The sequence below is a fragment of the Aulonocara stuartgranti genome (assembly GCF_965226115.1).
Source record: "Aulonocara stuartgranti genome assembly, chromosome: 4".
Classification (NCBI taxonomy): domain Eukaryota; kingdom Metazoa; phylum Chordata; class Actinopteri; order Cichliformes; family Cichlidae; genus Aulonocara; species Aulonocara stuartgranti.
The window spans coordinates 17,851,630-17,866,573 of NC_138942.1; the positions used below are offsets into that span (position 1 = coordinate 17,851,630).

The 14,944-nt window shown below is 38.0% G+C and overlaps 1 protein-coding gene and 3 long non-coding RNA genes across 10 annotated transcripts in view; 1 reads left to right on the forward strand and 3 right to left on the reverse strand.

Moving 5' to 3' along the window:
- The window catches only part of LOC309705332 (septin-9-like), an 82,946-nt gene that overhangs the window by 50,035 nt on the left and 17,967 nt on the right, over window positions 1-14,944 (forward strand). Inside the window, exon 1 of one of the 7 annotated variants that reach the window (XM_082531088.1) lies at window positions 14,233-14,348. The exons of the other annotated variants lie outside the window; for them this stretch is intronic. The gene's annotated coding sequence lies outside the window, so the exon portion shown is untranslated. Of the gene's footprint in view, window positions 1-14,232; window positions 14,349-14,944 lie in introns of those variants that run through there. 7 annotated transcript variants of the gene reach the window in all.
- LOC309705339 lies at window positions 125-4,250 on the reverse strand. Its single transcript, XR_014276539.1, has 2 exons — window positions 3,576-4,250; window positions 125-2,643 (listed from the first exon to the last, which is right to left on the reverse strand). It is a non-coding gene; the product is annotated as an uncharacterized lncRNA (long non-coding RNA).
- Window positions 4,450-7,491, reverse strand: LOC309705338. Its single transcript, XR_014276538.1, has 3 exons — window positions 6,808-7,491; window positions 6,256-6,311; window positions 4,450-5,867 (listed from the first exon to the last, which is right to left on the reverse strand). It is a non-coding gene; the product is annotated as an uncharacterized lncRNA (long non-coding RNA).
- On the reverse strand, window positions 7,880-10,302 carry LOC309705336. Its single transcript, XR_014276536.1, has 2 exons — window positions 9,986-10,302; window positions 7,880-9,271 (listed from the first exon to the last, which is right to left on the reverse strand). It is a non-coding gene; the product is annotated as an uncharacterized lncRNA (long non-coding RNA).

Consider the following 14,944-nt stretch of genomic DNA (forward strand, 5'->3'; position numbering starts at 1 on the left):
CAAACACTTTTTTCCTTTTTTTAAAATCTTTTGCTATTATCAGAAAGTGTAGAAATCTACGTAGTGCATTGCAAACCTCATATCAGCTATGTTGTAAAACATAGAAGAGCTAGATGAAATTGAATCAAGTGAATCTTGTTTGTTATAGCCCAGTACCTAACCAGGCCACACAGTTAATTTACTTTTTAAGCAAGACTAAAATATCAAATACAACGTTTGAGTCAACACAGTTGTAACACATCACATAAAATGACTGTCCCCAATTAAAAATACAGTTTAATGAGCACAACATTTTAAAAATGCAATACAATACCAAAACAGTAACACAACAGTAATTGTCCGTTCTCCTCCCTGGATGAATCTGCTGGGAGTCACTACTGTTGATTAGACTTGATTAGATATTTGACAAATACAAATGCACAATTTTGAAGTCCACACACAAAATGTTGATTTTTGTGACTTGCTGTCAAAATGATTTATTACAAGCATGCTATAACCAGCCTGTCTTTTAAATCTAACACAAAATAAACTCATAGTCCAGGTTAAAACAAAAATGAAAAAAAGATAATGACATGGTTGCAAATTGTACAGCAGAAACTATTAGTCATGTAATCAAACTCAGATAACTGCCCTGTTGTCCCGGTCAAGACAAAGATGCTCCAGGTTCTCTGGTCCTGAGCATAATTTCAGTTACTGATTAAACTATACTCTGTTGTTAGGGCTGTGTGACATGACCAAAATCTCATATCCCGATATTAAGACATCTATCGTCCGATAACGATATAAATCACAAAAATGTAACATTTTCTGTAAATTCTGTGAATCTCGGGCAGCTCAACTTGCGTGAAGTGTTTCCAGCTGGGCGTTGCGTACCTGGAGTCGAGTGTTTTAACTGATGCATGAAACTATACATTTTTAGACATAGGTTGAAACGGCCGCCGTTTTCTTTGTGAGTATGTATTACACAGCGTGCTGCGGGGAAAAGCCTGTTCTAACGTTTGAGTCTAAGGTTTATTTTTAGCACCTGGCGGCTCTTTTTTACTTCTGATCCGTAAAAACTCTGCATCTTTCACGTGATTCAGTTTATTTTGAAAAGTCTCAACAGGATCTTGAGCTTTATTGTGAAAGCTTTATGTGGAAAATAAACAAGCAGACACGCGGTGGTTTTTCCGTTGTTGTTGCTAACGACAACACATAAAAACAAGCGCTTGTCTGTCTGTAGTGTGGTTAAATATAAGAGAAAGAAAGAACTTTAAGAAATGAATATAGTCACTACAGTGGTCGTGTCCAAATTCATGGGCTGCATCCTCCTGAGGACCCAGCCTTGGCGGTCTACGTGGGCCGGGTCCTCAGAAGGTCGGGTAGGGCGGAAGTAAACGGCTGGGGAAATTGGACGGTCTAGCCTTCTGATTAGCGTCACCGCTGTCTCGGTGGAGTTTAATAAACTCAGCCGTCTGCTCCTTGCTATCTAAAATATAACAGGACACTGGCGTCAATTCTCGACCGTCTCACACTTCTGTTTAATAAGTTTTCTGTTTGATGTTTATTCAGTTGTGTAAAAACCGAGGAGGAACCTACCCGGGGATTAATAAAGTTTTATTTTATCTAATCTAATAACTTTAATCTCAGCCAAACCGATTTACTCACGAACAAACAAAACACTGAAAAAAGCCCAACAATAACATTTTTAGGTTGTCTAAGTGACTTATATATTACGTTTAACCGGAGTAGCGAAAGTCCACGGTGACCTGAAAATGATGTGCCGGGAGTCGTGCCGTTCTCGGCGGCTTCAGTGACCCTCGATCTCCCGAGTAGCTATCGAGCTGGTAGATAGCAGATGTCTTTGAAAACGTCGAGGCACTTTTGCAAATATGCGATATCTTGATAAACAGAGCAGATATTTGATGTTTACACAGCTACTTTCTCGCCTGAAAATATGTTAAGTTTATTTTGTGACCCAGAAATTTTAGTATGAGCAAAAAGGAAATGAACAAAATGACTAAAACAACCAAAGCGAACAACCAATCGTTCCAACCATTAGGTTGTCCATTTCTTCTTGTTGCAGCCTCTCTGTTTCCAGTGTCCCATGACTGGGACGCGTTTACACGATGTATCGGTGAGTTGTCCATACGAGCCCTTCTGATCTCTCTTAGGAGGTTAGTAGAGATGAGGTACGTTTGTTCTGGATCGTACTCTGACCTTTGGTAGTCAAATGTCTGATAATGCTGTGTAATATAGACTTGGTCTACTGTCTGTGACTGCTCCCAGACTCTAATTATGATTCGGGCCCTGTTTCTCCTATGAGATGGAAGCTGGAGTGATGTCTGTTGATTGACATTGCCAAGAGTGTAGTATCTGTACCCCCTTGGCAATTCATCTAGCAACCCCTCAAAGTTGCCGTAATGATGTGAGCCATAATCACAGTGTGGGTCAAAGTTCAGTCGTATGACACCATTTGTATCAATTTCAATTTTGTTGGCAAACCAGCGGAGCAATTCTTGGCTCTCCATAGGTACCGCTTGGCCAAATCTGACTGACTGTAGCTCACTGATTGAATTGAGCATTCGTTTTACAGCTGAAACTGATGTAAAGATCAGAAGAGCCACACAGCAGCAGATGATCTTTCCTGACATCTTCATCAGCCTGTAGAGAGATTTAAGTAGTTAGTGAATCCATGCATTTTCTGTCCTTACAAGGTTTTTTTTTTTTTGTCTTTTTGTGTGACCTTTGATGCATATAATAGTTATGATTACATATTTTTATCACCATGCTACCATTTAAAAAAATTTCTGTTCCTAGTCTGTAATTAAGCATTAATCATTTGGTCGTACAAACACTGAAACAGGTTTTATTTACTTTTCCTGGTGAATGGTATTAGCCATTCACCAGGAAAAGTAAATTAAAGTTTTATTAAATTAGAGGGGGGGGGGGTGTTAACCCAGAGAACAACAAATGCTACAAAGTTACAAAATCATTTCTAAAAATGTCTTTTTATTTCTTAAATAAAGAGATTTTGTTTTTAACTTAAATTCAGAAATTCTCTTGTTTTCCCAAACAGTCTTAACTTCCTGAACAGGACCTGAGAGGAGGTAATGATAGGGGAGTGTCACACTAGTAACTCTTCATTTATAATCAAAACTTGTTTGACTTGTCCACTGATGCCTCCTGTCAGCTGCAGATAAACAAGAGGGCGGGATCACTGAACGGTCTGCTTAGAGTAATTAAACAAAGCAGATTTTGTTTGAGAGATTCCGAAAATGTTTTCATGTTGTATTAGATAAAGCCAGTTGCTAATCTTAATGAATTGTATTTCACTTTTTATTGGCCATGGCACTGGTTTCATGACACTCCCAATAACTGTGTCAGGAAGTTACACAAATTAAAATTCAAAGCTTTAATACTAATCCTGCAGACTTGCAGATCATATTGAATGGAAGTATGTATGCTTGTAATTAGTCCAAATCCACTTTGTTGTGTATGGAATATTTTGTCACTTGTGGAATATATTCTGCATTAGAGATGTGGGTAAATTCCTCACCAGTCGAGTAAGGAATTTAGAAAATGAGGGAACTTACCTGTGTCGGTATGCTTCTCTCAGTCTGATCTATTTGTTGTGTGAGAGCAGTTTTAACTTCTTTTAGGTTTCGCTTTCCTTGTAAATAAATCCAGAGGAGCTTTGACAGTTGTGAAGAGGAAGTTGAAAAACAACTGTGTCCATTTGACTTCCTTCCGTTTTTAAAGACAAAAAAACATTTCAGTATCTGGTAGTTTGGCAGTCACGTGTCTGTTAACAGCTGATTATTGGCCATTTATGAGCAGGCTTGTAATGGAAGCTTTGAATATGGGCGTGTCTGCCTTGGGTGTCGAACTGTGACACTGCAGTAGTCTCTCCTGTACCAAATGATCACATATGAATTTCACACATTGTGCACATGTTTTTGAATTTGGTGTTTTCTTGAATGATTGTTGTTTTCTTAATTTAAGTTTTTATTGTTTAAAGATGATCTGTAGTCATTATATAAAAACTTGAGATTATTTCTGTGTCCAAAAATATGTATGTCACAGCTCATGACTTTACTAGAGTAGATTGAAATATTTGCACATAATCTGCTTTTTGTTTGAGACTGGATGTTTTTGTTTGTTTTAATGCAGGTTATTGGTCTCTCACACTGGCTGCATTTTTGGTCTTTTGCCATTATCAGGACGTGTAGAAATTTACTATTACTTTTTTATTTTATTATTACTTTACTATTATATCAGCTACATTTTGAAACTTGGAAGACACAGATGGATTTGAATCAAGTGAATCGTATATTTATTTTAGGCCAGTAAGTCACCAGGGCATGCAGTTAGTTTTCATTGTGAACAATGCACATGTATTAGATATGCACATATTAGATATAACTTTTGAATCAAGACGGTTACAACACATCATTGAAAATGACCATCTCACGCTTGAAAATACAGTTTAATGAGCACAAAAGTTTCAAGATTACAGAGAAAATTCAAAAGCATCAGTCAAATACACTCTTAATCAACATGTCTGTCATTTCTCCATCAGGATTATTGTCCTTGAGCCTCACTGGATGAATCTGCTGGGAGTCACTACTGTTAGATTAGACATGAGTAGATATTGTACAGATGATGCACAGTAAGAACCATTTTGAGTAGCTAATATACAAAATATTGATTTGGCCTTTCACTGAAAGCATGCTGTGGGTCTATCCATTTAAAATGTTCAAACTTAGCACAAAATTAACTCATATTAGAGAGTAAAAATAACAAGTGAAAAGTGGAAAGTTTTATAACACTTTTACAAAATTTCTCATCAGTCATCTAGTGGTACAGATGTTGCAACTGGCTAATTGTTTTTTCCCAAAACAAGTGAAGACCATGTTCAAAATAAAGATCCAGATGGTTTTCTGGTCCAACAGTTACAGTTAGTTTGAGTCTATCTTGGAACAAGTTTTCTCTTCACATTGTTTACTCATTTTTTATTTGCTGCTGCGAACAAAAGAGAAAACAAAAGAGAAAACAAAACAGCAACTACCAACAAAACAGCAACTACCAAAAAAACTGCAAAAAACAAACGACATAAGAAACCTAGACAGTCTTGAATATTGCTCCATGAATCATTTCTTCTTGATGTCAACTGGACTTGGTTACAGTAGGATTGTACTGGCCCAGCATACCCCACAATGTGGAACAACAGTCCGAGAGAAGCAAGGTGACCCCACATGTTTCTGATGCGTTCTAACTGCAAATCATTAGCCCTGCGTCCAAAGCGATCCCTAAGATACCTTAATGATATCATGTCATCACTGTCCATAGAAAACTCTCTGATCTCTCTTAAGAGGTTGGTAGTGATCTCGTACGTCTGATGTTGATCATAATCTGACCTTTGATGGTTAAATTGGTTATAATGCTGCGTGATATAGACACGCTCTACTTGTCGCACTCCAGATGCCTCCCTGACTCTAATAACGACTCGAACTCTGTTTCCATGTCCTGACTGGGCTCGGACATGAGGTGGAAGTGGGACTGATGTTGATGCATTGATGTTACCGATGGTGTAGTATGTGGATCCCAGCGATAGTTCAAACAGCCTCCCACTGTTGCCATAATAGTGGGACCCATAATCATGGTTTGGGTTAAAGTTCAGATGTATGACATCGTTTCTGTCAATGTTAACAGTGTTGGCAAACCAGTGGAGCAGCACAAGACTGTGGATCGGCACAGACTGGCCGAAGCCTACTGACATCAAATCATTGATTGAATTGAGTGTTCGTCTTACAGCTGACACAGAAGTCAGGGTCAGGAGCAGAGCCACACAGCAACAGATGATCTTTCCTGACATCTTCATCAGCCTGTAGAGAGATTTAAGTAGTTAGTGAATCCATGCATTTTCCGCCCTTACAAAGTTTTTTTTTTTTTTTTGTCTTTTTGTGTGACCTGTGATGCATATAATAGTTATGATTACATATTTTTATCAACATGCTACCATTTAAAAAAGGACTTTAATTTTTCTTTCCTAGTCTGTAATTAAGCGTTAATCATTTGGTCGTACAAACACTGAAACAGGTTTTATTTACTTTTCCTGGTAAATGGTATTTTCACCAGGAAAAGTAAATTAAAGTTTTATTAAATTAGAAGGGGGGGGGGGTGTTAACCCAGGGAACAACAAATGCTACAAAGTTACAAAATCATTTATAAAAATGTCTCTTTATTTCTTAAATAAAGAAATTTTGTTTTTACCTTAAATTCAGAAATTCTCTTGTTTTCCCAAACAGTCTTAACTTCCTGAACAGGACCTGAGAGGAGGTAATGATAGGGGAGTGTCACACTAGTAACTCTTCATTTATAATCAAAACTTGTTTGACTTGTCCACTGAGTCCTCCTGTCAGCTTCAGATAAACAAGAGGGCGGGATCACTGAACGGTCTGCTTAGAGTAATTAAACAAAGCAGATTTTGTTTGAGAGATTCCGAAAATGTTTTCATGTTGTATTAGATAAAGCCAGTTGCTAATCTTAATGAATTGTATTTCACTTTTTATTGGCCATGGCACTGGTTTCATGACACTCCCAATAACTGTGTCAGGAAGTTACACAAATTAAAATTCAAAGCTTTAATACTAATCCTGCAGACTTGCAGATCATATTGAATGGAAGTATGTATGCTTGTAATTAGTCCAAATCCACTTTGTTGTGTATGGAATATTTTGTCACCTGCTGAATATATTCTGCATTATAGACGTGGGTAAATTCCTCACCAGTCGAGTAAGGAATTTAGAAAATGAGGGAACTTACCTGTGTCGGTATGCTTCTCTCAGTCTGATCTATTTGTTGTGTGAGAGCAGTTTTAACTTCTTTTAGGTTTCGCTTTCCTTGTAAATAAATCCAGAGGAGCTTTGACAGTTGTGAAGAGGAAGTTGAAAAACAACTGTGTCCATTTGACTTCCTTCCGTTTTTAAAGACAAAAAAACATTTCAGTATCTGGTAGTTTGGCAGTCACGTGTCTGTTAACAGCTGATTATTGGCCATTTATGAGCAGGCTTGTAATGGAAGCTTTGAATATGGGCGTGTCTGCCTTGGGTGTCGAACTGTGACACTGCAGTAGTCTCTCCTGTACCAAATGATCACATATGAATTTCACACATTGTGCACATGTTTTTGAATTTGGAGTTTTCTTGAATGATTGTTGTTTTCTTAATTTAAAATTTTATTGTTTAAAGGTGATCTGTAGTCATTATATAAAAACTTGAGATTATTTCTGTGTCCAAAAATATGTATGTGTCACAGCTCATGACTTTACTAGAGTAGATTGAAATATTTGCACATAATCTGCTTTTTGTTTGAGACTGGATGTTTTTGTTTGTTTTAATGCAGGTTATTGGTCTCTCACACTTGCTGCATTTTTGGTCTTTTGCCATTATCAGGACGTGTAGAAATTTACTATTACTTTTTTATTTTATTTTATTTTATCTGTTTTGATTTTATATACTGTTGTTTGTTTGTTTGTTTGTTAATTAGTTAGTTAGTTTATTTGCTTGTTTTATTCAATTTTAAATCATGCTTTTTATTTGTTCTTGTTTCTAATGTCTCTGTAAAGCACTTTGAATCACCTTGTTGTTGAATTGTGCTATACAAATAAACTTGCCTTGCCTTTATTATTACTTTACTATTATATCAGCTATGTTTTGAAACTTGGAAGACACGGATGGATTTGAATCAAGTGAATCGTATATTTATTTTAGGCCAGTAAGTCACCAGGGCATGCAGTTAGTTTTCATTGTGAACAATGCACATATATCTAATATGTGCATGTCTAATACAACTTTTGAATCAAGACGGTTACAACACATCATTGAAAATGACCATCTCACGCTTGAAAATACAGTTTAATGAGCACAAAAGTTTCAAGATTACAGAGAAAATTCAAAAGCATCAGTCAAATACACTCTTAATCAACATGTCTGTCATTTCTCCATCAGGATTATTGTCCTTGAGCCTCACTGGATGAATCTGCTGGGAGTCACTACTGTTAGATTAGACATGAGTAGATATTGTACAGATGATGCACAGTAAGAACCATTTTGAGTAGCTAATATACAAAATATTGATTTGGCCTTTCACTGAAAGCATGCTGTGGGTCTATCCATTTAAAATGTTCAAACTTAGCACAAAATTAACTCATATTAGAGAGTAAAAATAACAAGTGAAAAGTGGAAAGTTTTATAACACTTTTACAAAATTTCTCATCAGTCATCTAGTGGTACAGATGTTGCAACTGGCTAATTGTTTTTTCCCAAAACAAGTGAAGACCATGTTCAAAATAAAGATCCAGATGGTTTTCTGGTCCAACAGTTAGTTAGTTAGAGTCTATCTTGGAACAAGTTTTCTCTTCACATTGTTTACTTATTTTTTATTTGCTGCTGCGAACAAAAGAGAACACAAAACAGCAACTACCAAAAAAACTGCAAACAACAAACGACATAAGAAACCTAGACAGTCTTGAATATTGCTCCATAAATCATTTCTTCTTGATGCCAACTGGACTTGGTTACAGTAGGATTGTACTGGCCCAGCATACCCCACAATGTGGAACAACAGTCCGAGAGAAGCAAGGTGACCCCACATGTTTCTGATGCGTTCTAACTGCAAATCATTAGCCCTGCGTCCAAAGCGATCCCTAAGATACCTTAATGATATCATGTCATCACTGTCCATAGAAAACTCTCTGATCTCTCTTAAGAGGTTGGTAGTGACCTCATATGTTTGATCTGGATCATAATCTGACCTTCGATAGTTAAATTGGTTATAATGCTGCGTGATATAGACACGCTCTACTTGTCGCACTCCATATGCCTCCATGACTCTAATAACGACTCGAACTCTGTTTCCATGTCCTGACTGGGCTCGGACATGAGGTGGTAATTGGGCTGCTGTTGATTCATTGATGTTACCAATGGTGTAGTATGTGGATCCCGGCGATAGTTCAAACAGCCTCCCACTGTTGCCATAATAGTGGGACCCATAATCATGGTTTGGGTTAAAGGTCAGATGTATGACATCGTTTCTGTCAATGTTAACAGTGTTGGCAAACCAGTGGAGCAGCACAAGACTGTGGATCGGCACAGACTGGCCGAAGCCTACTGACATCAAATCATTGATTGAATTGAGTGTTCGTCTTACAGCTGACACAGAAGTCAGGGTCAGGAGCAGAGCCACACAGCCACACAGCACAGTAATTCTTGCTGACGTCATCATCATCCTGTAGAGAAATTTACATGCTTATTAGTTTTATTGTTCGTCCATATTTTAGCCCATGCTGTCATTGTGACCAGTGATCTAATGATTATGTGATGTTTTCATTACCATGCAATCATTTGTCCTACTCTGTATTTAAACATTATTTAAAACTGGTTTCACAGGTGTTTTCCCCCTGATTAATACCATCCATTATGTGATGAAGCCTCCTTTCAGCTTCAGATAAATAACAAAGTAAAAGTCCCTAAACGGTCAGGTTAAAGAAGAGCAATAAAACAAAGTAGATATTGTTTTATGGCAGTTTTAGAGTCAAAGACTTGTAACGAAAACATGCCTTAACATTTGTATTTGTCCAAACAGTGATCCTAATGAATTAATTTAGAATTAAATTTTTTTCAGTCTGGCACTGGTCCCATGAAAATCACCTAAACTAACTAGATTTTAAACTAATTAAACAAAACAAATTGAAAATTGTTGCTGCAGACTTAAGTGCAATTTTGCAGGAGTGTTTGTATTTGCAAGAAAAACTTATGGGAAGACAGACGGAGTGAAATGTAATCCACTTCATAGTGAAATCTAATACAAAAAACGGTCAACTTCATTGTATTTGTAAATATTTTGTCACCTGATAAACGCTGCATTAGTGATTGTAAATTTGTCAGCAGTCATGTGAGCAAAAGTAAGCAAAAATGTAGCCGCTAGAAAACAAGACGCTTACCTGCGTAAATCTGCTGCTTTCGATGGCTGATCTGTATGTTTGTGTGAGCCTGTAGTAACTCCCTTTAGATTTCACTTTCCTTAGAAACGAAACCAGGAAAACAAGCTTTGCCGGTTGTTTTGCTGTTAGAGGAAATCTGACAGTCTGCCTGTTAAAAAAGACTTCTTCACTGTAAAAGAGCAAAACCAGCTTGCATTTCAGTGTGGGGTTTGTTTTTTTGTTTTTTTTGTTTTTTTTTGTTCTGTTGTTTCTTTTTGTGGTAATTTGGTTCTGTTAAAATACAAAAGCTGATTATTGGTCATTTAATCCAAAGTCTGAATATGGGTGTGTCTGCCCGACTGCAGAGGTGAGGGACTGAAATTGCAGTCGAGTCTCTCGTGTTGTAGTTGAGTGAATTTTAAATAGTGTACACGTGTTTTTAATGGCTATATTTTCATTTATAATTTGTTTACTTTAGTTTTCATTGTTTAAAGATGTTCTGTAGTTCCTGTCACCATATAAAAACTTTACGATTATTTACAAAAATGTTTGCACCACAACTCAAATTTTAAGTTTCATCATGTTAAAATAACTAAATATACACTTGCCAAATTTTTAGATATGCAAGTTTTGCACTGCAAAGCTGAGGCTGGAGACTGACCCATGCTGTTTTGAAGCTCGTGGAGCTGCTTCTACTGCTGCAACTCTACCAGCTACCAGCAGATGCTGCTGTCACACAGGTAGTTGGCCTTGCACCTGGAAGGTAGCGCCTGGAGCTGGAAAACGTTTGTCAAAGATACGTTGAAGTCCACTGTATTATACATTAAGAAGCACAATACACAAACACAGAGCTGAGTGGCTCAGTGTCGGCATACACACACATCGGGTGGAGGAGGGTGAAGGAGCTGTTTTCAGAACCCTGAGAGGGCCTCATTCAGCTGTTTACTACAAATCCTCCTCAGTGAGGAAGTACTTCCTCTTCCCAGAGAATTGGATTCATGTGACATCTTCAACCCCCCCCAAACACACACACACACACACACACACACACACACACAGTGTTTCTGTTACTTCAGAGGACACTGACCTACATTAATTTCCGGTAGATTTGCCCTAAAGTTGGCCCCTAAATGTTATTTACATTGCGAGTGTTTACTCTTCATCTCCAAATGGAAATCCAAGCGTCACAGTGTGACGGTGCACAATAGATTTTTAGGTTAAGTAAACTCACAAATGTTTACACATAAAGACATGCTCAAGTTTCTCCTTTTATCCTGTACAGAGGCTTAAGTATTCCTTCTGGGTGAGGTAGAAACACACACACACACACACACACACACACACACACACAAAGGAAACATTTAGTTTCTCCGTGGCCACCACCCACATCTTTCACATGAGCAGCATGAGTGTTGCAGAAATGAATAAGATCCTTGCTGTTGATTTAATTTTTCTGTACTTGCTTTTTTGTTTTTTAGAAACCTCAGCATGCATGTCAGCTAACGAACCTTTATTTATTTATTTATTTTTGGTAGTGTCATTTATCAGCCTAAGATGGTTCATAGCAGAACTGTACACACACCCCGTGCACTGCAGTCTACTGAATACTGATTTAAGATGTGTTGCAGCCCTCTGTATTAGTCGTACGCTACACTATTTTCCTATGGAGGAAAAAGACAACCTGTGATGCCTTTAATGTAATGCGCCCAGTCAATCTATGGTTCTTCTGTATCTCTGTGTTATGAAAGTCCAACTGCAAGGAATACTGTCAGGGGTCAGCCAGGCAGCTTCATGCTCTGCCTGCCAGTACATGACACAATCTTGGCTCAGCGTGGCCCACAAACTTCAGCCCCTGACATCGGCTTTCTGTCTCCTTCTCCTCAAAATTAAGATATTTTTTTTCTTCTTTCATTTAAGAAGGCCGTGTCCCCAGCAGCACAGCAGCTCTGTAATAAAGAAGTCTGCCAAGTTATGTCAGATCAAACAAATGATGGTTGGCCCACGCTGCATGCATGCATGCACGGTTCACTCAGGAGTCAGCGTTTTTAAGAAGAAAATCTGAAAGAGGGAATTTGTATCTCATAAAAAGTCTATTTTAGGCTTAAAAAAAACAAGTTAATAGTGAAACCTTTGGAGAGCAGCTCCTGAGTGGCAGTGATGTTGAGAAGAGGAGTTTGTGTTTCGAGTTCAGAGTGGCACAGTTTTATGCACACAGCTGTGTACGTGACTTCAGGATGATGCTTTAGTCTTCCTAAATGTAGATTTTAATTTGTCTTAAGTCATGACCTTTGCCCCTTATTTAAACTATCTATGGCTTGCTTCATCACTGGCACTGCTGCAATGCATATTAGGAGTGAAAAGCTCTGTTATGTCTTCCTATTGTATAATCTGCATAATCCACAGAAGAAGATTTCAAAGATGATTGTGTCGTGTTGGTGAAAAAAAGTGCAGCTGAGTAATAAACCAGCTCCTAAACCCATTATTAAGTGCTGTCAGAATTATCTACATTTCCAGTGTCTCCACTTTAAACATCAGGTTTTTATTGGGGAGATAAAGGTGAGCTTCAGAAAGAGTGAGTTGAAAAGAACGAAAAAGGTCAAAGAGCGAAAAGCTGTAAGAGAGACGGGGCCCCGAGTTTGGGGGAAATTGCAGGGTTCTCCACCCTGTAAAACTAACGACAACAAGGGTTTATTTTACGTCCATATTTGGTAAAAACCTGGTTTTTATCACAGTTACAAGTCCAGCTATGTTTGTGTGTCGGATTTAATGAATCGTGTGTTGGTATTGTGCAGGACTCAGGTCCATATTGATGTTTCAGTTTCGTTAGATGGACATTGTTTAAAAGCCCTGGTTTATTTTGGCCTCTGAGTTTGAGTAATGACACGTCTCTCCAACATATTACGCCTGGTTTTTTTCAGGAACCTGACTGTTCGTTTCAAGGAATGCAGGTGTTGCCCAGAGAGAGTGTGTGTGTGTGTGTGTGTGTGTGTGTGTGTGCGCAAGGTTAAACTCAAGTTGCTGCACTGGTGTGTAATTACACTTCCTGTGAGCCTGAAAACAGCTGTTCCCTTCCTCTTTAATCTGGCATGAATATACACACTTCCAAAGAGTAGTAATCAGCCAAAGTGACTGGTTTGTTCTCAGGTACTGGAAGATAAGGGATCAGGTGTTTTTAACATCTCATTTTGCCATTCTTTAGATTTCATCTTTTCGTATTTTGTTTATATTTTCACTGGAAAATAGTAATAGTTGTTGGTGTTTGCACTGTCATAATCAAATCTTTATTTTGAACATATAAGTAACAAATGTCAATACGTATTAGGGAATAAAAGACAAATAAACACAATCATTAAAAGCCATCATATTCAAGAGGAAAACGAGAACAAGATGTTGACCATATCCTGGTCAGCCATTCCTACCCCCATCTAACTCATCTTATACATCTGTTTACAGTATACAATCTAATATATGCTATAAATAAATATACCTGCCTAATACATGGATTCATGTTATATTATTTTATTGCTTTTCATACTTTGTCATACTATGTATACATGTGGCTTTTATTGTTACTGTAACAGCATTAAAGTGTTTGTACATCATCCCTGTAATGTTTTTTACTGTTGAAATGTCTGAGGATATCTTATCCAGGCTCTTGACTGTTGCCAAACATTTCAGTTTAGTTGCTGTGGGATTATTCAGTACTTACAAAAGCTGCTTTAAAAAAACAACAATTTCCTGTGAATTTTTAAAAAAAAGGATAAATGTCATCATATCCCCTGCTCTGTCTGCTTGATTTCTTTGGCTTTATCTAAAACATTTTTACTCTTTTGTTTTTTCTTTTAAATGATTTGCTGTAAAAGCCAATATGATATAAAATTTGCAAAGAGGGGGAAAAGAAATCAGTGAGTCTTGATTTATGGAGGGTACTGATTTGTTAAAGGGACTGAGTGTTAGTAGTTTGACGTAAAGATGAGGAGATAAGGAGTCCAGACAAAGTAATTAGTTTTTTGTTTTTTAATGTGGGACTTGAGGAGAAGCTGGCCTAAAGCCTGCAGAGCTGCAGGCGCACGCACACACAGCTCTTCTGTTGTTTCTTTATCGCAGCCACTGACGCTCTGTCTTTGTCCGTTCTCTGCTAACATTTACTTTTTATCGCATTGGAAGTTGTGGGGGTGTTTTTTCCCTTTTATTTGTCAGAGGGAGGGTCGGGGTTATTTGAAGGAAGTGGGCGTGTGGTGTTGCCTTGCGTGCAGAGTCACATGACAGGCATGGGTGGGAGGGGCAGGCAGGGAGCTTCCAGAGCCACAGCAGAGTTTGGCCTCTCACTGGAGCGCTGCACTTCGACAGGGGACAGCTCATACACACAAACACTTCACACACGGTGAGTGCTTTGCATACTGGCAGGGAGTGTGTGTGTGTGTGTGTGTGTGTGTGTGTGTGTGTGTGTGTGTGTGTGTTAAAAATCAGTTGGAAGTGGAGGAAGGAAGTTTTGTCCTTTGTTCTCGATTTGTGTGTTTGTCTTCTTAGCAGAAAGAAAACAGTTTGTTTTTGAGTCCAGCTGTTCAAACATGTAATGTTACTGATGTGTTTTAACCAAGCTTAAATATGCACGTGGCTATTAATTTGTTTGTTGTAAAGAAGCATGGCTGTGTATTTCACAGACAGTGCTCAGGATCTCAGGTTGGGATATTTTTCTCATTTTTGTGTGAGCATGCTTTCACGGATAATTACCATTGTTCAGATTTTGCATTCCCTGTCTTTCATCTCCTAAATGTTGTGCATGTCTGCTGTGTGGCACGCTTTGTAATCGATCTCTCTGTGTAATACACACACACACAGACTCACACACACACACGTCTGTTTATGTATCCAGGGGGATGTTCCATCATGTTCAACCCCATTTTTTTCTGTTTAAACTCCCAGTTTTATTTTTGTTTCCTTCCTCCTGACGTTGTCCACACACTGGACTGCTGTTGC